Source organism: Anomaloglossus baeobatrachus, chromosome 1, assembly GCF_048569485.1.
Source record: "Anomaloglossus baeobatrachus isolate aAnoBae1 chromosome 1, aAnoBae1.hap1, whole genome shotgun sequence".
NCBI classification, from domain to species: Eukaryota; Metazoa; Chordata; class Amphibia; order Anura; family Aromobatidae; genus Anomaloglossus; species Anomaloglossus baeobatrachus.
Window position 1 is genome coordinate 824640394 of NC_134353.1, and position 25798 is coordinate 824666191.

Below are 25798 nucleotides of genomic sequence, written 5' to 3' on the forward strand. Positions count from 1 at the left end.
ATGTGCAAATAGTATACAGCAAGGCAGTGCATTGCACTAAGGAGAAATATGCAGTCATTATGTTGCATCAAGTAGCCCTGTGGACTAACTTAATGAACCTATTGAAAACACTTGACCAACCACCCCGTTTGATAACTGGAGATACTTTTGCTTAAATGGCAAGACAAGTTAGAATACATATTGATTTTATATGAGGCTAAACACTCATTTTTCAGCTTTCATCGTCCGATTTAGGCCACGTACATACATTGCGGGTTTTTTTGTGTTTTTGATTGTGTTTTTTTGGTTCAGTTTTGTCACAAAATGGTATGTCTATCCTTATGCCAGCAAAATCAATGAAAATTCTTGTGTTTTGCACATGTTGCTTAGTTTTTCTCTGCATATTTGGTACAGAAAATATTCTGCAGTATGTCAATTCTTGGTATGTTTTACCCTTCATTTTTCAACCCTTCCGCCCATTGATTTCATTATGAAAAACACATAGTAAAAAATGCAACAAAACACTGCAAAACACAGGAAAAACACACCTCGTTTTCGTGCGTTTCTCTACCAGAAAATGCAGATTTGTTGCAGAAAATTCTGCACCAAATATTCAGCATGCGCACATAACCTAAGAAAGTTTCCAGAGAACAAAGATAATGAACTAAAAAAGTAGCTGTAATAAATAAACCTGATTGCTGAACCTAAACACATTTTATGAACATTTTTTTAAAAATTCCAGGAAAAGGAATATAATCATAATATGGTCAACATTTTCAAGGTTCTGGCTATTTTAGTACATGTGCAATTTTAAAAGAACCGAGCAGGAGAAATACAAAAAAAATCCGACAAGTAAATTCATGTTTGATGTCTTCATGTGGACCGCAACTTTTTCAAAGGATGTTAAGGGAGATTTATTGAGGCTCTAGATATGCTGCCCTAGCAGGTGTTATTGAACTCTTGATCTCTCAAGGGAGCAAACAAAATCAATTGTATCGACACTGTGCCTAAAGAAACTTTAAGATTTACTCTATGTAGGCAGTCTATAAATACTGTAGCACAACCAAATAGAAATTATATATCATGATTAACTCAAGGGAAATATGATTGCAATTTTATTTTCATCTGAACTTTTTAAATACATGTAACACATTGAAATGAAGGTTTTATCATCAGAAAATTACATTGTTTAAATCATATTTTTGTATTATTACTAGTGATGAGCGAGCATGCTTGTTACTACTCGGTACTCGCACGAGTATCACTGTACTCGGGCTACTCGGCGGGGACCGAGTAATCTCGCGATACTCGTGCTGTACTCGTGGTCTTCATCCCTGCATGTTGGCGCTCTTTTGAGAGCCAGCCCTCATGCAGGGATTGGCTGGCAGACCATTGCAATGCCACAGCCCTGTTAGTTGTGGAATTGCAGTGATTGGCCGGCCCGCACAGCGTGACCGAGCCTTTATACCGGCCGGCGCACTGTGCTCTCCTCACAGCCATCCAGACAGTCAGTGCAGGGAGAGTGTCGCTGCTTCAGGGAAAGGTTTGCGGCCCTTTATAGCTATTTCCGTAGCAGGGCTGCAAACAGTGTGACCAAAAGTCCTTCTCAGGACTATTCTAGTTGTATACAGGCAGGCAGGGTATAGCCAGGTCGGAGTACAGTAGCAGAGTCCTTCTCAGGACTATTGTTGCTGTATACAGGCAGGGTATAGCCAGGTCGGAATACAGGCTAGTGACCAGAAGAGTCCTTGTCAGGACTATTGTAGCAGTATACAGGCAGGCAGGCAGGCAGGCAGGCAGGCAGGGTATATAGCCATTCCTAGTGGTGACCGTATACCAGCCTTCGTCATATCTGGGGCTGGTGTACACAGTCTAAAACAGTCCAGATAGTGTCAGACTTCTCATTAATTGTCGCTCCTAAAACCTGTTAGGTTCTTAGTGCGTCCGTGCTTGCATTTAAAAACCGCACGTGTGTGCCTGTCGGTGGCAGCGTACAGGTGCACTTGTGTGCGTTTTTACCAAACTATTATATAACGCACAAGTGTAGTGTATAATACACGTCAGTCAGCAGTGGCTGATAGTGTCAGAGTTCTCATTAATTTTTGCTCCTAAAACCTGTTAGGTTCTTAGTGCGTCCGTGCTTGCATTTAAAAACCGCACGTGTGTGCCTGTCGGTGGCAGCGTACAGGTGCACTTGTGTGCGTTTTTACCAAACTATTATATAACGCACAAGTGTAGTGTATAATACACATCAGTCAGCAGTGGCTGATAGTGTCAGAGTTCTCATTAATTTTTGCTCCTAAAACCTGTTAGGTTCTTAGTGCGTCCGTGCTTGCATTTAAAAACTGCACGTGTGTGCCTGTCGGTGGCAGCGTACAGGTGCACGATTTGCACAAACTTGGATATAACGCCCAAGTCTAGTGAATACACGTCAGCACAGCATTGCAAAATGCGCAAGGGTGTTGGCAAGGAACAAGGAAGTGGACGTGATGGTGGTGCAGGCAGAGGCCGAGGTCGTGGGCAAGCTCTAATTTCGCCACAACAAAGGGCCACATCTAGTCGCTCGCACGTCCTGTCCCAAATTCTTGGGGACCGCAGCAGTACACCGCTCTTGAACCAAGACCAGTGTCAACAGGTTGTTAGTTGGATAGCGGATAATGCTTCCAGTCAGATTGGCACCACCACAAACACTCTGTCTTCCACACGGTCAAGTGTCAGTAGCCGTGATACTGCACCGCACATTTCAGAACCTGATCCTCCTTCCTACCACAAGGCTGAGTACACGTCCTCGGACATTAATGATCCCACACTTGGACATTCGGAAGAGCTGTTCACGTTTCCATTCGCACATTCTGGCCTCTCGCCAGCTCATGTTGAAGTGGGTCATGAGGAGATCGTATGTACAGATGGCCAAATATTTGAGCAGCCATGTTCTCACGAAGTTGGCAACGTGTCTCAACAAGGGGTGGACGATGATGAGACACAATTGTCAGGAAGTCAGGAGGAGGAGCAGGGTGCGGAAGAGGAAGACGACGTGGTGGATGATCCAGTAACTGACCCAACCTGGCAGGAGGATATGCAGAGCGAGGACAGCAGTGCACAGGGGGAGGGAGGCGTAGCATCCCAACAGGCAGTAAGAAGCAGGGTGGTGGCTCCAGGCAGAAGTCAGGCAACCGTTCCCCGGAACAACAACATGACACAAGGTGCCTGTACAAATGTTAGGTCTTCAAGAGTCTGGCAGTTTTTTAAGTTGGCTCCAGATGATTCTAAAAAGGCCATTTGCAACACCTGCCGTGCCAGCATCAGCAGGGGTACCAAAACTAGCAGCCTGACCACCACCAGCATGATCAGGCACATGTCAGCCAAGCACCCGACTTTGTGGGAAGTACAACAGAGTCGAGGAGCAGTGCTTGCTGATGTCACTGCTACGTCTTCGCTGGTTGTGCATGCGAGCCAATCCCCTGTCCATGCTGCCTGCGAACAAGCCTCCTCCGGTCCTGCACCTGCAGTTGCCTACGCAGAAATAACACCATCATCAAGCACGTCCTTGTCCCAGCGCAGCGTTCAGTTATCCATTCAGCAAACCTTTGAACGCAGGCGCAAATACACTGCCAACACCCCACATGCCACAGTTCTAAATGCTAACATTTCGCGACTGCTTGCGCTGCCTTCTCCCTCCCTGAGGAAGCCGAATCTGAGCACGGTGCTCATATAGGCGAAACGTACGTTGGTGGGGTATGGGGGAGCCTTTTCTCTGCGTTTTCGGGATCATGCACTAGCCACTTTAACATGCATTGGCCACTTTTTTTGTATCTATTGTAATATTCATTGGATTGAATCATGCTATAATAATGCATTTGGGGGCGTCTGAGCAGGCTATTATATGCATCTATGCACATGCACTTTATATGTACAATTTTCTATTATGCTTGCTCTGATATCTCCCCTCTGCTTTATTTATGTTTTTCCCAACCAGTCATTCCTGATTATTGATTAGTTTATTGATCCTGATTATGCATTTTCACACCCCTTTGTGATTTTATCCTCTTCCTTGCTGTTTGCACAAGTTATTATTGTAACTAATAAAATTACATTCACTTTATTGGCACTTTTTGACTCCAGCTCTCTTATTTTTATATTGCGCTGGAAATGTTGCCTTTTAGGCTGGTGGAGACAGAAGCATTCCGCGACCTGATGGCGGCAGCTGTCCCACGTTACTCGGTCCCCAGCCGCCACTATTTCTCCCTGTGTGCTGTCCCCGCGTTGCATAACCACGTGTCACAAAACATCACACGTGCCCTGAACAACGCTGTTTCACCCAAAGTCCACCTAACCACAGACACGTGGACAAGTGCTTGTGGGCAAGGCCGCTACATCTCGTTGACGGCACACTGGGTTAATATTGTGGAAGCTGGGACCCAGTCTGAGCGAGGGACGGAACACGTCCTTCCCACACCAAGGTTTGCAGGCCCTACCTCAGTCAGTGTTTCACCCACACTCTACAGCTCCGGAATGTCATGCTCTTCAGCCTCCTCCTCCTCCTGCGCATCCTCATCCACTGTACCCTCCACACCAGTCCCAAGCTGGAAGCACTGCAGCACTGCCTCGGCGAAGCGGCAACAGGCTGTGCTGAAGCTAATCTGCATAGGTGACAAACCCCACAATGCAGAAGAGGTGTGGACAGCTCTGAAACAGCAGGCAGATCACTGGCTCACACCTCTGAACCTAAAGCCAGGAAAGGTCGTGTGTGACAATGGCCGGAACCTGGTGGCGGCTTTGAGGCGAGGCCAGCTGACACATGTTCCATGCGTGGCCCATGTGCTCAACCTCGTGGTTCAGCGGTTTCTAAAGTCATACCCAGAGCTGTCTGATCTGCTGGTAAAAGTTCGCCGCCTGTCTGCACATTTTTGAAAGTCACCTACTGCTTCAGCCGGCCTTGCCGGCTTTCAGCGCCGTTTGCATCTTCCGGCTCACAGACTGGTGTGTGATGTCCCCACGCGTTGGAATTCAACTCTGCACATGTTGGTCAGGATATGTGAGCAGAAGAGGGCAGTTGTTGAGTACCTGCATCACCTAAGCCGTCGGGAAATGGGTCAAACTCCACACATAACACCTGAGGAGTGGAGATGGATGTCCGACCTATGTACCATCCTCCAAAACTTTGAGGACTCCACCAAGATGGTGAGTGGTGATGACGCCATTATTAGCGTCACCATACCGCTACTCTGCCTTCTAAAATGGTCTCTGCTCAAAAACAAACATGATGCATTGCAGGCGGAGCGCGATGAGTTGCAGCAAGAAACAGTAGTGGGTGTGGGTGATAACACACAGCCCAGCCTCGTCTCATCACTACGTGCAGTGGAGGACTATGACGAGGAGGAGGATGAAGACATGGAGCAACTCTCCGGCCAAATTGAGGATATGACATGCACACCAGTCATATCCTTGGTTCAGCGTGGCTGGCCAGAGGACAGGGTAGATGAGGAGGAGGAGGAGGAGGAGGACAGCATGTTCAGTAATCGTGTTGGTCAGGCTACTGAAGTCCTGGCTGTTAAGAGTCTGGCGCACATGGCTGACTTCATGGTAAGCTGCCTGTCTCGTGACCCTCGCGTTAAGAACATCTTGGCCGACAATCATTACTGGTTGGTAACACTGTTAGACCCACGCTACAAGGAGAACTTTATGTCTCTTATTCCCGAGGCGGAGAGGTCAACCAAAATGCAGCAGTTCCGGAAGGCCATAGTCACGGAAGTAGGCAAAGCATTCCTCTCACAAAACGCTAGCGGCATAGGTCAGGAATCAGTGGACAACCAAGGCGTACAGCCGAGAGAGGCACAAGTCCAATCTGCCAGAGGTAGGGGAACAGTCTTTAAGATGTGGGACAGTTTTCTCAGCCCCTCACGTACCACAGCCCCTGAGGTGCGGGGTAGTGCCACAAGAAATCCTAAGTTTGCCCAGATGCTCAAGGAGTACCTTGCAGATCGAACAACTGTACTCCGACATTCCTCTGTGCCTTACAATTATTGGGTATCCAAGGTGGACACGTGGCATGAATTGGCTCTCTACGCCTTGGAAGTCCTGGCCTGCCCTGCCGCTAGCGTTTTGTCAGAGCGTGTTTTTAGTGCCGCAGGTGGAATCATTACAGATAAACGCACCCGCCTGTCAACTGAAAATGCTGACAGGCTGACTCTGATCAAGATGAACAAGGGTTGGATTGGGCCAGACTTCACCACACCACCAGCAAATGAGAGCGGAATTTAAAGTTTGTAACGGGAATTTGCCATGTACCTCCAGTCACCCATGGGTACACACTTCTGGACTTTGGATAATCGCTGGACTGCTCCTCCTTCTCCTCAAGCGCCACCATGATGACCGTTACAATAGTTAGGCCTTTGTTTCAGGTATACCCCCAGTGGTACATTTTTTCGCCCATTCTTTGCAGAATGGACATTACAACGACAGGAGACCCGCTCCTTTGCAATGGGAACAATGTTTTGAGGCCCTCATGCACGTCTCTATCCAGGGACAACGTGGAGCCTCCCAATTTTTGGCTGCCCTGCCAAAGGGCTATACTATAATACACCCACTTCCTGACAATGGACACTTAATGTTTTGAGGCCCTCATGCACGTCTCTATCCAGGGACAACGTGGAGCCTCCCAATTTTTGGCTGCCCTGCCAAAGGGCTATACTATAATACACCCACTTCCTGACAATGGACACTTAATGTTTTGAGGCCCTCATGCACGTCTCTATCCAGGGACAACGTGGAGCCTCCCAATTTTTGGCTGCCCTGCCAAAGGGCTATACTATAATACACCCACTTCCTGACAATGGACACTTAATGTTTTGAGGCCCTCATGCACTTCTCTATCCAGGGACAACGTGGAGCCTCCCAATTTTTGGCTGCCCTGCCTAAGGGCTATACTACAATAGACCCACTTCCTGACAATGGGCACTTCAGGTTTACAGGCCATCATGCACGTCTCTATCCAGGGACAACGTGGAGCCTCCCAATTTTTGGCTGCCCTGCCAAAGGGCTATACTACAATAGACCCACTTCCTTACAATGGGCACTTCAGGTTTACAGGCCATCATGCACGTCTGTATGCAGGGGCATTGGTGAACCTCAAAATTTTGGACTGCCCTGGCAAAGGAAAATACTACAAAGACTCACTTCCTCAAAATGGCCACATTAGACTCAGAGGCCTTTATGTACGTCTCTTCTCAGGGACATCGGAGTGCCACACAAGGTTTTACGTAAAATCTTTCATGTATTGATCTCAAAAAGTAACATACATTAGCTCTATCTCACTATTGGGTATGTGCCCTTAACATTTCCGCCATGAAAATTCATTTTGGTGTCATTTTGGAAGGTTTTCTGGTGAGTCCGTAAAAATGGCATAAAACGCGGACAAAATTGTTCACAGCTGTGACTTTTGAGTGATAAATGCTTCAAGGGGTCTTCCCCATGCTGTTGCCATGTCATTTGAGCACTCTTCTGAGACTTTTGTGACATTTTTAGGGTTTCTACATGCTGCCGGGGGTCATTTCACAAAAATACTCGGGTCTCCCATAGGATAACATTGGGCTCGGTGCTCGGGCCGAGTACACGAGTATCTTGGGATGATATATATATATATATATATATATATACACACACACAGAACAGACCAAAAGTTTGGACACACCTTCTCATCTCTAGAACAACTATAAAGAGGAGACTTTGTGCAGCAGGCCTTCATGGTAAAATAGCTGCTAGGAAACCACTGCTAAGGACAGGCAACAAGCAGAAGAGACTTGTTTGGGCTAAAGATCACAAGGAATGGACATCAGACCAGTGGAAATCTGTGCTTTGGTCTGATGAGTCCAAATTTAAGGTCTTTGGATCCAACCACCGTGTCTTTGTAGAAAAGGTGAACGGATCGACTCTATATGCCTGATTCCCACCATGAAGCATGGAGGAGGAGGTATGATGGTGTGGGGGTGCTTTGCTGGTGACACTGTTGGGGATTTATTCAAAATTGAAGGCATACAGAACCAGCATGCCTACCACAGTATCTTGCAGCAGCGTGCTATTCCATCCAGTTTGCGTTTAGTTGGACCATCATTTATTTTTTAACAGGACAATGACCCCAAACACATCTCCAGGCTGTGTAAGGGCTATTTGACTAAGAATGAGAGTGATGGGGTGCTACGCCAGATGACCTGGTCTCCACAGTCACCAGACCTGAACCCAATCGAGATGGTTTGGGGTGAGCTGGACCGCAGAGTGAAGGCAAAAGGGCCAACAAGTGCTAAGCATCTCTGGGAACTCCTTCAAGACTGTTGGAAGACCATTTCCGGTTACTACCTCTTGAAGCTCATCAAGAGAATAAGAGAATGCCAAGAGTGTGCAAAGTAGTAATGAAAGCAAAAGGTGGCTACTTTGAAGATCCTAGAATATAAGACATATTTTCAGTTGTTTCACACTTTTTTAAGTACTTCATTCCATATGTTTTAATTCATAGTTTTGATACCTTCATTGCGAATCTACAATTTTTAGCGGCATGAAAATAAAGAAAACTCTTTGAATGAGAAGGTGTGTCCAAACTTTTGGTCCATACTGAATATATATATATATGTATATCTATATATATAATTGCCTTATTCTGTCTGTCTGTCTGTCTGTCTGTCTATCTGTCTGTCTGTCTGTCTGTCTTGCTCCAAAATTGTGTCCTTACGGTGACACAAAGCTGATTGGCCGCTGGGCTCGCCATGGCCCCGCCCCCCGCACGGATTGGCCGCTCGCCCAGGCTGCGCCCCACACGGATTGGCCGGCCGCTCGCCCAGGCTCCGCCCCCCACAGATTGGCCTCTCGCCCCGGCACCCTGCAGGCATTGGCAACTCGGCCACGCCCCGCCCCCCTCACGCAATGCACGCTAGCTCTGGCCCCGCCCCCCACGCATTCCCCAATCGACACGGTCACGGAACCACGACTCCCAGGTGAGTACTGTACCCCCGGGAGCCCACATCAGCGTACGCCGCCAAACCAGCCGACACATACCCTCGCATTGTTGGGGCTGGCCGGCGTATGCTGGTGTGGGCTCCCGTACGAGCGGGGGACGAGATACGCTGGTAACCATGGTAGCATAGTTACCAGCGCATCAAGGTCCTGCAGCGGCGGAACATACACACACGCACACACATAACAGCACGCACACACACATACACACACACACATCAGATCACACTCACTCTCACACATCACATCGCATCCACACACTCACAACATCCTGGGATATCGCTTGCTTCTCGGCGGCGATACTGTGCTGTGAGCTTCCAGGACCTGCCGGAGGATCACATGGCCAGAAGCATGTGGTATCTCCGGATGTTGTGAGTGTGAGCGCGTATGTGCAATATCGTCAATGTGTGTGTGCGTGAGTGTATGCGATCGTGTGTGTGTGAGTGTATGCGATCGGGTGTGTGTGAGTGTATGCGATCGTGTGTGGGTGTGTGTGTGAGTGTATGCGATCGGATCTGTGAGTGTCGGCAGAGGAGCACGGCGTGCTGGAGGAGGCTGGGAGGAGAGAGGCTGATCCTGGGGAAGGCTGGGAGGCGGAGGCTGAGAGAAGAGAGGCTGATGCTGGGGGAGGCTGAGGCTGGGGTAGGCTGGGAGGAGAGAGGCTGATGTTGGGGACCAAAAAGGCTGATGCTGGGAGGAGAGAGGCTGATGCTGGGGGAGGCTGATGCGGGGGGAGGCTAAGGCTGGGGTAGGCTGGGAGGAGAGAGGCTGATGCTGGGGACAGAAAAGACTGATGCTGGGAGGAGAGAGGCTGATGCTGGGAGGAGAGAGGCTGATGCTTGGGGAGGCTGAGGCTGGGGTAGGCTGGGAGGAGAGAGGATGATGCTGGGAGGAGAGAGGCTGATGCTGGGAGGAGAGAGGCTGATGCTGGGGGAGGCTGAGGCTGGGGGAGGCTGAGGCTGGGGTAGGCTGGGAGGAGAGAGGTTGATGCTGGGGACAGAAAAGGCTGATGCTGGGAGAAGAGAGGCTGATGCTGGGAGGAGAGAGGCTGATGCTGGGAGGAGAGAGGCAGATGCTGGGGGAGGCTGAGGCTGGGGTAGGCTGGGAGGAGAGAGGCTGATGCTGGGAGGAGAGAGGCTGATGCTGGGAGGAGAGAGGCTGATGCTGGGGACAGAAAAGGCTGATGCTGGTAGGAGAGAGGCTGATGCTGGGATGAGAGAGGCTGATGCTGGGGACAGAGAGGCTGATGCTGGGGACAGAGAGGCTGATGCTGGGAGGAGAGAGGCTGATGCTGCGGGTAGAGAGGCTGATGCTGGGAGGAGAGAGGCTGATGCTGCGGGCAGAGAGGCTGATGCTGCGGGTAGAGAGGCTGATGCTGGTGCAGCATGGGGGATGGAGCACGATGGGGGGTGCGCAGCATGGGGGATGGAGCACGTTTGGGAGTGCGCAGCATGGCGGATGGAGCACGTTTGGGAGTGCGCAGCATGGCGGATGGACCACGTTTGGGAGTGCGCAGCATGGCGGATGGAGCACGTTTGGGAGTGCGCAGCATGGCAGATGGACCACATTTGGGAGTGCGCAGCATGGCGGATGGAGTACGCTTGGGAGTGCGCAGCATGGCAGATGGAGCACGTTTGGGAGTGCGCAGTATGGCGGATAGAGCACGTTTGGGAGTGCGCAGCATGGCGGATGGACCACGTTTGGGAGTGCGCAGCATGGCGGATGGAGCACGCTTGGGAGTGCGCAGCATGGCAGATGGAGCACGTTTGGGAGTGCGCAGTATGGCGGATAGAGCACGTTTGGGAGTGCGCAGCATGGCGGATGGAGCACGTTTGGGAGTGCGCAGCATGGTGGATGGAGCACGTTTGGGAGTGCGCAGCATGGGGGATGCAGCACGATGGGGGATGCAGCACGATGGGGAGTGCGGAGTATGGCGGATGGAGCACGTTTGGGAGTGCGCAGCATTGTGGATGGACCACGTTTGGGAGTGCGCAGCATGGCGGATGGAGCACGTTTGGGAGTGCGCAGCATGGGAGATGGAGCACGATGGGGGGTGCGCAGCATAGGGGATGGAGCACGATGGGGAGTGCGGAGTATGGCGTATGGAGCACGTTTGGGAGTGCGCAGCATGGCGGATGGAGCACGTTTGGGAGTGCACAGCATGGTGGATGGAGCACGTTTGGCAGTGCGCAGCATGGCGGATGGAGCATGTTTGGGAGTGCGCAGCATGGGAGATGGAGCACGATAGGGGGTGCGCAGCATAGGGGATGGAGCACGATGGGGAGTGCGCTGCATGGGGGATGGAGCACGATGGGGAGTGCGCTGCATGGGGGATGGAGCACGATGGGAAGTGCACACCTCCCCCCAACACACACACGCGCGCGCACTGCACAACACACCACACACACACACTGGGAACCACAAACAACTGCCCTACACAGACACCCACACACACAGACAACGCTGCACACACACAACACCCAACACACAAACACCGCGGCACACACAAATATACGCACATACCGCACAACACACACATTGCACAAAACATACCTCCCCCCAAAACACACCACACACACACAAACCGCGCAACACACACACACACAACGCTACAGACGCACAGCGCTCCACAAACAACGCAACACACGCAACACACATACAACACCGCTCTCACCCCCCATCACACCCAGACAACACACAGAACATATACAGCGCCCTACACAAACACTTGGTAACTACACACAACAACATATATATATATATATATATATATATATAACAAAAATCATACATGAACTACACAATACGTAAATTCTAGAATACCCAATGCGTAGAATCAGGCCACCTTCTAGTATATAATATATATGTATCTACATATATATACACTGTAGATTATATATACATATATATATATACTTGGAGGAAAGAGGAAATTGGTTCTTTTCTGTGTCACAATCTGTACAGTAGTCACTGACTACTTGGGTTTTTTACTTTCTTCTTTTTGTTTCAGGAAACAACAAATGTATTTTAGACAGTAAACTGACTCAGACCTTTTTTATTTTAATGACGCATATACTAAGCATGTGCAAAGGTCACTATTAGTGATGAGTGAGCATTAAAATGCTTAACTGCTAGGTATGCAAATCAAGCTGGTCAGACGCTTGGACAGGCTAGATTTGAGTAACGAGCAGTGTCCGATTGGGGTGTCTGGGGCCCACAGGGGACTTGACACCAGGGGCCCCTCAGCTGTATGCAAATGCCCATTAGCTGTTATGCCTGTTATAGTGGAGCATCGACTATAAAATACAGGCGGCTCCTGCACCTCTCCTATTCACACACCATAACTGGGATGTACAATTACAGTAGTTTGCAGTAAAGGGGTTCTTTGGTGAAAAAAAATATTATTGTCTATCCACAGGTTAGGTAAGTGATAACTTATTGATCAGTGGAATCCGACCAGTGGAAGCCGCACAGATCAGAAGAATGTGGAACTTTTATACCTGACAGGACACGTTTATCCCCATTAGAAAATGCAGCGACAGGTTGGATGTCTGACTGTAGCTCCTTTCATCCCCTCTAGGGTGGGAAGATAAAAACAAGTGTAGCACTCGGCAACCACTGAGGTAATAAATGGATCAGTGGTCGAAGCAGACGTGAGCTCCACATTTAGGCCTCGGTTCCACTTGCGCATAGCTTCCAATGCAAGAGCATCGGAAGCAATAATGTAATGACCCTCTGCTTTGAGCGTCAGCCGAGAGTTATGTGACTGGGGTCCAATCTTGTGATCGGATCACAGCTGCGGAGAAGAGGGGGGCAGCACTTTCTCCTTCTCCTCACTGGACTGTCTCTGAATAAAATGTAGTGCACCTGAAGCTCTGGTCGCTACAGGGTACTGCAACTGAGTTAAAGAGCAGTATCTATCTGGGGTAAGTGACAGGTGGTTTGACGTTTCTCACACCAGATACACATTTCACATGCAGTTATGTGCCTTCCCACACAGGGGCAAGTGGACTGGGGTGTGCAGAGAGAGTCAGCCATCCAGTAGTATGGGACTTCCCGGTCACCAGGACAACCACGGGGGGGGGCGGGTGCCACATGGGTTATAAGAGGAGGTAGCCATGACGCATAGTGAGCTTTCTAGAGGGACGTCCCATGAGACCAGACTGGGTGCAGGAGAGCACCAGTGCTGGGGGGACGAGGCAAGGCTCACCTTTCTGCTGTGGAGCCTGGTGCTTGTGAGCTGGAGCTCGGAGGAGGTTCCTTCTGCCAGTCGCTGGACAAACAGGACATATACAATAACACTGGTAACCACTTGGAACTTGCACCGGATAACCAGAGACTTACTAGCAGGGAACCAAGACACTCTCAGGCAATCTCCTAACCAGTGAGTAAAAATACCTGAACCCGAGCTCTTGCCTCATTTCCATTATTTAACGGCGACACCGTCCTGCGCTCTGGCGCCCATACCCATCAGCCAGCTGGCTACCCTCCCGGGGCAACCACTCCACCTGTGGGGAGTGACTCCATCTTGGCTGCAATTAACATCGACCCCCCCTGGTGAGAAGAACCCTGCACCAGCGGCCCCCTACCTGGCTGCACACCACAGGTGGTGTCACGTGATAAACTTTCATTTAATTTCCCTGTAAATATACCCCTTTTAAAAAGCATACAGGGCACGGAACCGGGCAATTGCCACCAAGTGACATTCCCTAGTTATGCACCGCCTGGGACCGAGTACTCCATAACCCTGGGGGCCAAAATAGCACACTGCACTCAGATGACATGCGAGTGCAGTGCAATGTTACACATGCATCCATAAACTTGTATGGGTGCATGTGAGCGGAGACTCTCTGCCAAACACAGCATGCTGCGATTCATTACTCATGCCGATATGGTATGAGAAATCAATCGCAGATGGACACTGGCCCATAATTTGGTACTAGAGTGAGAGCAATCCAATGTTTTATCAGATTGCACTGACACAAGTGGAACTGAGCACTTATGGGGCTAAAGTTACTCATTTTGCCAATCAGTGCGGGTCCAAGCAATCGGACTCCAAATGATGTTTAAGTTATCACTTATCCTTAGGCCACGTTCATATGTTCAGTATTTGGTCAGTTTGTTACATCAGTATTTGTGAGCCAAAACTAGGAATGGGTGAAAAATACATGTGTTTCTATTATACTTTTCCTCTGATTTTACCACTCCTGGTTTTGGCTACAAATACTGAAGTAAAATACTGACCAAATACTCAACATGGGCACGTGGCTTTAGAGTAGGCGATTACCTGTTTTCACTGGAGAACCTCTGTAATTGCATATTTGTTACAGTGTAATAGTCACAGGGAGGAATTAAACATTAAGTCAACAAGTCAGTAAAGGGACTAGAATGCGGAAGTTGTAGATGAGGTGGTGGACGATGAAATCACTGAGGTAACCTGGGAAGGGGCCATTCAGGCAGAAAAAGGCAGTGTGCTCAGAGGGGGAAGGCTGAGAAGTTTTTTCAGAGCACCCACACATAGCAAATTCCTGAGTAAATAGTTTGGTATCTCTCAGTCTACAAGACTCATATATGTGATAACACCTAGGGAATACCAAAATACATGCACATAGACTGTCCCTATAAAACTTAAATACTTTATTAAATCACTTAAAACCACACCGTGATTACTAAAAGTGCACAGGTTAGATTGCTAGCCCTCAATAGCTGCTCCTATCTGTGCACTGCCTAACAGCGGGCGTTGGCACCCTAAAAATGTGATATGGCGTCCCCACTCCATGATGATCATAATAACGACACATCATAACTAGAGGTGAGCAAACCTTCATTCTCCAGGCACAGGGTTTGGGCTTGGAAAATGACGTGAAAATCCCCATGGTGAGTATCGCACTTTGTTCGTGAGTGATGCACAGCATTGTGTGTGCTGCAGGAAGTGTGTGATCGGCTCAAATTTGACTTACATTCTGGGTTCTAAGATATTTTGTTCACTGAAAAATTGAAGAAAAATAAAACACTGCCAATGGATAGTGAAGCTGAAGGGGAGGAAAAGGAGTTTAGGGACCCCAACGGGTGCCCAAGTACCAGGGAAGCGGTTGACCGGAAAAATGTACAAATTAAGAGTGGGTCCAGTTGTTAATGGCAACGACCGAAGAGGAAAGCCAGAGTGTATGTGTGATGTCCTGGCAAAACCAGGCAGTCACAAAAGAGTTAATCTTCCTTGTTATCACCTGATCCAACACTGGTACAATCCAACAGGCACCCCCCCTTCCTCCCTAGAACAGTAGAGACGCACACTTAGGGGATATGAAGTGTCTGGTGAGAAAACAAGCAGTAGGAAGGGGAGAGCAGAGCAGAACAGACAGGAATTGGAGCTCCTGGGCTGCTGTGGAAGCGTGCAGTGTGAGCCAAGTTCTGAGAGCTGAAGTGAGGAGTAAGCTCAGGGAACTGAAGTGAAAGTGAGCTCCGGGACCGCTGGAACAAGTTGCTGTAGGAAGGAACCCGCAGTGGACCGGGGCAGGGTAGTGGCCCACCGGTATTGTGAGCGGGAATCCGGACTAGTGCAGGGAAATAGAATTCCCCCGTTCCAAGCAGAGGAGTTAAAGTGACTTTCAACTGTGTGCAGGAGAGAGGGCTCTGCTCCATTGTACCATGTGTGGGATCCGAGCACCACCCGCCCAAGGGCCCACGGACAAAGGCAATTTCTGGTTTACTTCATGGACTTGTGTGAAGTTACTGCGTCATCCTCTGAGTGAGTACACCAGTCCCCTCCGGTCCAATTCCACTGTGCTATCCCTGCCACCACCACAACTCCCAACTGGGCCCCGGGACTACACCTCCCCTACCCGTGGAGGGGATACCATCTTGCTTCCCCACACCATCGGTCCCGGGCACTGTCTTCAGAGGAAGCGGCGGTGCCACCATCTCATCACCGCAACCCACGGGTGGCGTCACAATTTCCCTTGTAAATAAACCCCTTTTCACTCGTGGGCGACGGACGGCTGTGCGAGCCCCGGATCTGGCTGCCACTCGAGCCACAGCCACCGCCCGGATCCGAGTGCCTCGAGCAGCCCCCCGGTTGTGATCTGTCCCCGCCCGCAACATATGTCTAAAAGATGGTATTTATTAAGGATGATGTCCCCTGTAACTAGAAAGCGATGTGACTGCCGCTGGCGAGATATTACAAGTAAACAGATGTTTTTGTTCAGAAAAGTCTGTGTCAGTGTGTGGTGTTTGAGGGCACTGGGAATTGCTGTACCAGCAGCTGGAAAGCGGTCCTGAAGATGGAACAAACCCTGGCCTCCAGCCTGTAAGTAGAGATGAGCAACCCTCTGAAGGCTCGAGTTTGGTTCGGTTCGACAAACCGTTCGACGAACGTTCGACAAACCGTTCTATGAACCTCTCGAACCCCATTGAAACCAATGACAAGCAAACACAAACACATCAAAACACATTATAAATGTGCACATACAGTTAATAAACATTGCCATTACACTTACAGGTCTCCGCGACGCGTCCTGCACTCTGTCTCCTGCCGTTTTTCTTTCCGATAATCACTGGGTCCTCCTGGTAACCAGCACTGATGATAAGACCTTCCGTGACGTCAAAAAAAGCATGTGACCAGTCACGTGTCTATTATCTCATTGGCTACAGACTGGTCACATGGCTATGACGTCTTGCTAGATCCTGTCATTGTATCTCTCCGGGACGCGGTGATCGTTCCAGCATCTCCGTATACCGGCGAAATGTTCTGGCACATGGTCAGCTTCCCCGTTCTGCTTCCCCGTTCCGTTATTCACCGGCTGCCATAGTCGGTCAATAATGGAGATCACCGTTGCTATAGCAACCTGACTGTCAGCGGTGACATCACAACTTACAGCCTGCAGCCTCTGCTCGCTCACTCACTGAGTGAATAGACTGCATGGGAAGCAGCAGCGTCTTCCTCCCATGCAGCACTGTGTGATGTAGCAGAGCTGCATGGGTTGAAGGAGAAAGAAGACAGAAGACCATGGATCATGGAGGGCTGACAGGGAGTACTAAACATGGAGTCTGTAAGTGTGTCTGTGTATTTATTTCTATTAAAGTATTTTTTCTCTGTGTGGTGTCTTTTTTTTAACCCTTTATTGGAGATTCTTAATGGCTGGGTCAAACTTGCCTGACATTAAGAATCTCTGGCTTAATACTAGCTAGTAAAACAAAGCTAGTATTAACTCATGATTACCTAAGGCTGCTGGATACTGGATGCTGGATGCTGGATATCAGTTGGATACAGCGCCAAATGATGGCGCTTCTATGTAAGGGGTATTATCTGGGGCGGCTGCGGACTGCAATTCGCAGCAGAGGAGCCCAAAAAGCTCAGGCCAACCTGTGCTGCGGATTCCAATCCCCAGCTGCCAAGTTGTACCTGGCTGTACACAAAAATGTGGCGAAGGTCATGTCGATTTTTTTTTTAATTATTTCATGAAATTCATGAAATAATTAAAAAAGGGCTTCCCTATTTTTTTTGTTCCCAGCCGGGTACAAATAGGCAGCTGGGGGTTGGGGGCAGCCGTACCTGCATGCTGTACCTGGCTAGCATACAAAAATATGGTGAAGACCACATAACTTTTTGGGGGGGCAAAAAAGTCCTGCATACAGTCCTGGATGGACGGGTGGCTCACTGGGTAATAATGGGGTTAGGGTTAGCTGTATATTATCAACTGGCCCTAAGCCCGAAATTCATGGTGTCACGCCAATATTAGACATGGCCACCATGAATTTCTAGTACAGATAAAAAAAAACACAACACACAGAAAAATATTTTTATTAGAAATAAAACACAACACAATTAGTGACTCTATCTTTATTGAAATAGAGAACCCCCTCCGCAGTAATCCTGGGTCAAGGGTCCCGCGCCGTCCAATCCAGATCCAATATCTGATCGGTTTGCTGGAAGGAAATGCGATCAGATGATGTGTCAGGTTCAAGGGCCTGAATCACACTACACAGCAGCTGATTGTATAAATGGCTTTTATACAATCAGCTGATGCATCAGTGCAATTAAAAAAAGAAAGAAAGTAAGAAAGGAGACAGAAAGACAGAAAGAAAGAAAGAACGACAGAAAGAAAGACAGACAGAAAGAAAGACAGATAGAAAGAAACAAAGAAAGAAAGACAGAAAGAAAGTAAAACAGAAAGAAAGAAAGACAGAAAGAAAGATAGAAAGAAAGACAGAAAGAAAGAAAGAAAGAAAGAAAGAAAGAAAGAAAAAGAAAGAAAGAACGAAAGAGAAAGAAAGAAAGAAAAAGAAAGAAAGAACGAAAGAGAAAGAAAGAAAGACAGAAAGAAAGAGAGAGAGAGAGAATGAATGAATGAATGCAGCCTCATTCCGTGAAGCGGCTCACAGCTGATGTCCGGCTACTCCCCTCTGTGCATAATTAAAATATAATTATAAAAAAGAATAATAATTAATTAATTTAAAATTGAAAATAACAAATTCTTTACCGACACAGCCACAACTTGAACTCGTGAAGTGATGCTTCGTAGGCGAGGGCTCTATCCATTCAGCCACTGGCTCCAATGAGGAACATAGGCAGATTTCGAAGTCTTGACGTCTGCAAAGCAGACTGAAGTCTGAGGTGATAACGCGATTCTCTTCATGTGCTATGTGGAGCATATACAGCGCACTTGTGGTCTGTAGCAGAGCTGATAGTGTCGTGTGGATTACTTCGGACCTGGAGGGGTATTTGGGGATTTTAATAAAATGGTGAAAGAGGATTTTTTTTGTCTTTTATTCCAAATAAAGGATTTTTCGCTGTATGTGTTTCTTTACTTTCACTTACAGTTTAATCATGGAAGGTATCTCGAGGAGACGCCTGCCATGATTAACTCATTATTACCCCGATTGCCACCGCACTAGGGCAATTCGGGATGAGCTGGGTGGAGTCCCGGGACTGTCACATCTAATGGATGCGGAAATTCCGGGCGGCTGCTGGGTGATATTGTTAGGGTTGTGGGCTCCCCATAATTTGGCGCTCCCCATCCTGACAATAACAGCCTCCAGCCTTGTGGCTTTATCCTGGCTGGTATCAAATATGGAGGGAACCGCATTTTTTTTTCTTATTATTTATTTATTTATTTTACTGCACGATATAGAGCCCCCCGCCGGTGGCTGTGATTGGTTGCAGTGAGACAGCTGTCACTCCTCGTGGGGGCGCCGGTGGGCGGGGAAAGCACCGAATAACTGATTGAATAATGAAGCGGCAGCCATTTTCAAAAGAGGAAAAGACGCCGCAGATTTTTTAAAGCTGTGTAGCGAGGCGCCCGTGATCGGTGAGTAGGGAAGGGAAAAAGATTGTGCTGGGGACGCAGGACGCATGCAGGTAGCAATGTGTGCACATAGCCTTACTGTGAAAAGCCATGTTTTTGGTGATCGAACTATTCTCGAACTGCCGAACTTTTAGCAAAAAGCTCGAGTTCGTCGAACATCTCGAACACCCCCCAAAATCACTCGAACATGAAATTGGTGAACCTCGAGCCTTGAACATCGCTCATCTCTACCTGTAAGTAAGTGCCTCACACCACAAGTCCCAGCAACCCTTCCTCTGTACTAGAGGGGTGGAATCTGTGCAGAGAACTGTCCCAGGGCTTTGCTGCAGCAAACCGACAGTATTTGTCACGACTACCATTGCACCCCGCTACCCAGCTAACAAAAACACGATTTTCTACAAGGAGATGCATGTCTCATTGAACTGAATAAGTTCACCTGAGGTGAGTTTACCCACAGTCACAGGTGGGGGACCATGGTAACCTCCAACTATAACCGCAGGCAAACTCAGTAACGTCACTTATCCCAGCTGCGGCTCAGTCACAGCTCACAGCTATGGTCATGTTCTCTAATGTGCCACCATATAGCAGAGCTAGTAGTGTGATAGGACTTTGAAAGGATTACATCAGATCTGCAAGAGTATTTTGGGGGTTATTAAAGGGTGAAAGAGAGTATGTGTATGTTATTTCAAATATAGGATTTTTTCGGTGTTTGTGCTCTAATTCTTTTCACCTGCAGGATTAGTAATGAGTCTCCCTGCGGCTGTAGCGCTACTTCCGAGGCTGCTAATTTTGCTCATACATAGTCACTGCTTTCCCCACTCACCAGCATCTCTGATTGGCTACAATCAGAACATGTCCCCACCCTCTCTGACAGCGTTATACTGTAAAATAAATAAATAATTAAAAAAATGCAGTTTGTTTCCCCTATATATTAATACCAGCACAAATAAAGCCCATGACTACAGTCTGCAGCCACCAGCCATGTGTTTATCTTGGCTGTGGATCAACATAAAAGGAATTGCATGCAGATTTTTCTTTAAATTATTTAAATAAATAATAAAAAATACGGTTTTGGGCCCCCCCAATTTTGATATCCAGCCAAGATAAAGCCCAACAGCTCAGGATGATATTCTCAGGTTGGGGAGGTCCATGATTTTTGGCTCTCCAGCCTAAAAATAGAAGCCTGCAGGCACCCAGGATTGCCACATCCATTACATGTGACAGTCTTGGAACTTTCCCCAGCTTCTCCCGATTGCCCTGGTGCTGTGGCAATCTGGGTAATAAGGGTTTAATGACCACTCCCAGCTGCCACTAAGCCCTAGATTAGTAATCAGAGGCATCTATGCGATTCCCACATTACTAATCTGTAAGTGAAAAGAAATAAACACAAACACCGTAAAATCCTTTATTTGAAATGAAATTAAACAAAAAAACACCCTTTTTCATCCCTTTATTAACCCACAAAACACCCAGATCTGACATAATCCACATGAGGTCCCATGACTATTCCAGTGCTGCTACATCTGAACTGACAGCTTTGAGCTTCAGGCAGAGAATGAGCCATAGCGATCAGCGGTGACGTCACTTGGGTTAGTTGCGGTCACATCTGGAGGTTCCCACTGCCCTCCACCTGTGGCCACAGGCAACCTGACCTCAGGGGACCTAAATGAACTCAGTGGCCTCACCTCAGAAGGTCCCCTGAGGTCCGGTTACCTGTGGTTACAGATGCAGGGCCTTGGGAACCTCCAGATGTGACGGAAACTAACCCAAATGACCTCATCACTCTTCGCTATGGCTCATTCTCTGCCTGTATCTCACAGCTTTACAGCTCATTGCTACCACTCATTCTCTGCCTGAAGCTCATAGCGGGTGGTCATGTTCTATAGCCTCACGCTGTTAGTTCAGATGTAGCAGAGCTGAAATCATCGTGGAACCTTGTGTGGATTGCATCAGACCTGGGTGTTTTGGGGGTTAACAAATGGGTGAAAGAGGGTGTTTTTTTGTATTTTATTTCAAATAAAGGATTTTTTGGGTGTTTGTGTTTATTTCTTTTTACTTACAGATTAGTAATGGAGGGGTCTCAAAGACACATCCCATTACTAATCTAGGGCTTAGTGGCAGCTGTGATCTTTGTTAGCTGTCATTAACCACAGATTTCCCTGATTGCCACTGCACCAGGGCAATCGGGAAGAGCCAGGTAAAGTTCTAGGATTGTCGCATCTAATGGATGCGGCAATCCTGGGTGGCTGAAGGCTGCTATTTTTTGGCTAGTGGGCAATAACCATCGGCCTCTGAAGCCTGAGCTTACCAGCCTCCAGCTGTTGTGCTTTATATTGGCTGAGTATCAAAATTGGGGAGGACCGTACACCATTTTTTAAAAATTATTTATTTATTTACATAATTTAAAAAAAGCCACATGCAGGTGCTCTTATTTTGATACACAGCCAGGATAAGCGCATGGCTGGGGGCTGCAGCCTGTAGCTATGGGCTTTATCTGTGCTATCAATATATTGGGGGATTACGCTGCATTTTTTAAATTTATTTTACACCAGTATAATGCTGTTAGAGTGGATAGGGGTGTGGTCTGACTGCAGCCAATCAGAGACACTGGTGGGTGGGAGAGCAGTGAATATGTACATAGAATTATTGGCCCCGCAAATAGCACTGCAGCCGCAAGGAGACTCGGTAAGTATGTCCTGCTTTAACCCTTTTGCTTCCCTTTTTTACTGTGATTTTACAGGTCATCTCTACTTGTGGACAGTGTAAAAATTGGAAGATTACTCATTTTGTGCTTAATTAAAAGCCATGGATTGAAAAAATGAAACATTACCACTTTTTTTTTTTTAATATATGAAGGAACAAACTAGATTTAAGCAATAGATTATTTTCTGATAACTTACCTTAAGCTTAAATTCTTTTATACCTATAACTAGTTTAAAATTATAAGTTCCTGTAATTTTATAGGTAAAATCCAGATGAATATTTAAAGAAGACCAATTAATATCATGGCTTGCTAATTTTGAATTAAACATATTGATAAAGAATTAGTTTGAATGCTGTTGATTAACAATCGACGGTAAAACTATTATTTAACATTGATCTTCATCAATCATGCTGAATTGATCAATTGATTTTTATTGGTGGGACAGTTGGTAAATGTAAACACCGTTCATAGTACCATTTACATTTTGATAACTCATTTCTGTTTTTTACACTAGAAAATTGTCACTAGACAATAATCATGTTCTCTGCTTAGAGGTGAGTAATTTCCATCTACTAGCAAGAATAATTTTTTTCATGAAAATGTTCAGCTCAGGTAAGATTTGATGGCTTAAAAAATAGAAATGCGTAGATTACATATTATAAGAAGTACTCCAAAGAATATTTTTTTTTTTTCATTAAATGTGTGTATGTTATGACTTTCTGAGACCATAGGTTCACGAAGACTGCATCGGACAGATTTGGCACAAGCTACTCCGTCTCACAAATTTCAGATTAATCCTGGACTTAACCCTTTAATCCCTGTACAGGGAACTGATCTTACAACTGGGTCCACTATATTGGTTCCATGGAAGGGCTGCCTTATAGAGGAGGGAACCAAAGGCACAAAGGGTCTCCAAGCATTGTCAAAGCCAATGGGTCCCATCAGTAACAAAGTCATAAAGCTAGGAGGTAGTCAAAAGTCTATCCAAGGTTAAAGAACAGGAATAATCATTACAAACAAACAGGAGCAAAGATTATATACTAGGACAGCAATGCTAATGACTGGCAGTAGATGTCAGAGTCCCAGGGGTTTAAATAGCTGACTGCTTTGTCCAAGGCTCTGGAATGGAGTGATCAAAACCTAGATTACAATTAACCGCATCACTCTCTTAAAAGGCGCAATGAAAAGTCTAAGGCCAGAATCACACTTGCTACTGCCTCGCGTGTAACTCCTGCGAGTCTCTCATGGTAGAACCCGGCTTGGCCGCACACTCCCCTGACAGGAGCGGGTCGGTTGCATATATCTCTATGCAGCTCAGACGCTCCTGTATGCATAGTGTGCAGCCATGCCGGGTTATACCATGAGAGACTCGCGCGAGTTACACGAGAGGCACTAGCAAGTGTGATTCTGGCCTACGGCAGAAAATAGGACTGGCACGTCAAAAGAAATAAAGCTGCACTGCTATATAGTAGCCAAAGGTTAAACAGATGAGACATGAATTCGCACAGGTGTTACAGTACAAATGTGTATGGTGTGCTCTCCACTATCCCCTACCTATTTAGCTTCACTTTTCATTGACATTACTGCTCTACAGGCTCTCCTGGTCCCACTGCGCTCTGCATGACCCAGAAGAAGTATTTACAATCTAAGTATGGATCTTCAGAATAAGGCTCCTTAGGCTTACATTGTATAAGAGACTTCCGGCTCATGCATAGAGCGTGGTGGGAGCCGAATAGTCAGAGTTGCTGTGACGTCATTGAGAAGATGAGCACAATGGTATGGGATCATGGAGAAACTGGAAGTAGGTGAGTAGATTAATACACTCACATTACAAACCACACACATATACACACATTTAATGAAAATAAATAATCATGGCAGTGCTTCTTTAACATTTTCATAACACAAAATGTTGATTTTCCTGTCATAATGCCCATTTCTAAATAACATTTATGCTGCATCATACACAGCATTTGTGACTTTTACTTATGTTACTTTAATGTATTTAGTCAAATATTGGAAAGCTTTTGCCATTAGGGACTGTGACTATTTTTAAATGCAGAATTCTTGATAGACAACTTTTTCTACTTTTATTCTACTTATAGAATTCCTAAAAATTCTGTAAATTAATATCTGATGTAAATTATCCTGTTTAATATTATCACTTATTTTAACATCAACATTTCTGGAGTATTGACCTTGAAAATACATTCTTTGCTGCTTACTGCTTGTACAAGTCCCAGCTGGTAGGAAGGATAGTAAAATGTACTTTTTTTTATTATTTCCTTGCGTGGGAATAATTTTTAAGACTGTGTAGAGAAAGATACCCAAATTAAGTTGTCGAAAAATAATAAAATAAATAATAATATACTGTATGTTCATGTGTCCAATATGCACGATACTAGATGATGGATTTTTTGTCATTTGTATATGTATTTTAGGCATGTCCAGTGTATAAATTGGTTTTACAGAAGCCAGAAAGCTGGAGCTCATTATATTCTCAAATATAAAATCTTTTCAAGATGTTTAGAAGCTAATTTTCTTTGCCTTTTTGTCATTGTAACTCTTGTTAGATTTACCAAGCACTATTAATAAACTAAAGATTTAATATTTATAATCCTATTAGTTCATAATCCTATTAGTGTAACATTTGGACGATTTAAATATATTTCCACCTTAATCTCTGTTTGATCTTACATACTTCCCTTCAACATTGACACTTGGCTGACCCACCAAATATTTTGTCCTTTTCACACTTAGAAGCTTTCTTTTTTTACATTACACTTTTTTTATTCTTTACAAATTTGGTTTAAAGAGAATCTGTCACAACAGATAATGCTATTAATCTGCAGATATAGGGTTAATCTGAAGGCTGATAAGAGATAGAAAGGTGCTGAGCTGCTGCAGTGAAAGTGGGGCCCCTGGGAGAAAATTTAGTTTATTTCTCTCAGCAGATGCCGGATTTCAGTGTGCCACTGCAGCTACAGATACTGCACACAGCACTGTGAGTAGAAGCTGTAAGCAAACCTCGGCATTTTGACTGAAAGTTGTCCCTGAAGTGCATCAATGCAGAGTCGTCTGTCAGTTAAATTGCCACTGTGTTGTAGCAGCCACTGTTCTCAGTGCAGTATGAATGAAAGTCCCAAGAAGAACAAAGTTTATTTTCTTCTGGGTGTTTAATTTTAACAAAGGCTTCCAGGCACCTTCCTAATGCTATCAACCTGCAGATTAACCATATATATGTAAGTTAATAGCATTATCTGACATCTCATTATATACAAATGCCAGGCTGCTATTTGTCAGCACCCACTGAATGTACAACACAGTAAGGTGAAGAGGAATTACTACAGCAAATCTATAGAAGTTCAATTTTGCCAGGAAACTCAATTCACAATAGAGTGATTTGCTGCAAATCAAAAGTATTCCAAAACCTGAAAGCACTAGTATGACACTCTGAGGTCTTCTACACTTTATCCAACTCCATTCAAACATCCTAACCTAAACATAACCTTTGTAATGTCAAAGAGACCTCAAAATGAGTAAGTGGATGGTAACTGGCGGTAAGCTTCCTGACATCTACCTGTACATGCATCATGCAAGTTGGGAGTGGGTGTATGCAGAAGGCTCAGAGGCTGAGCCTGCCCCATACCCTGTAGATAATGGCTGCATGTCACAACCATGATATCCCTTTATCAGTCACCCATGGAGTAGTACTCCTGTGACAGCAGCATTTAGAGGACCAACACAGGGGCACACTGTTCTATGCATCCATCTCCTCCCTCATGATGGCATTCTGAGACATTGAAGG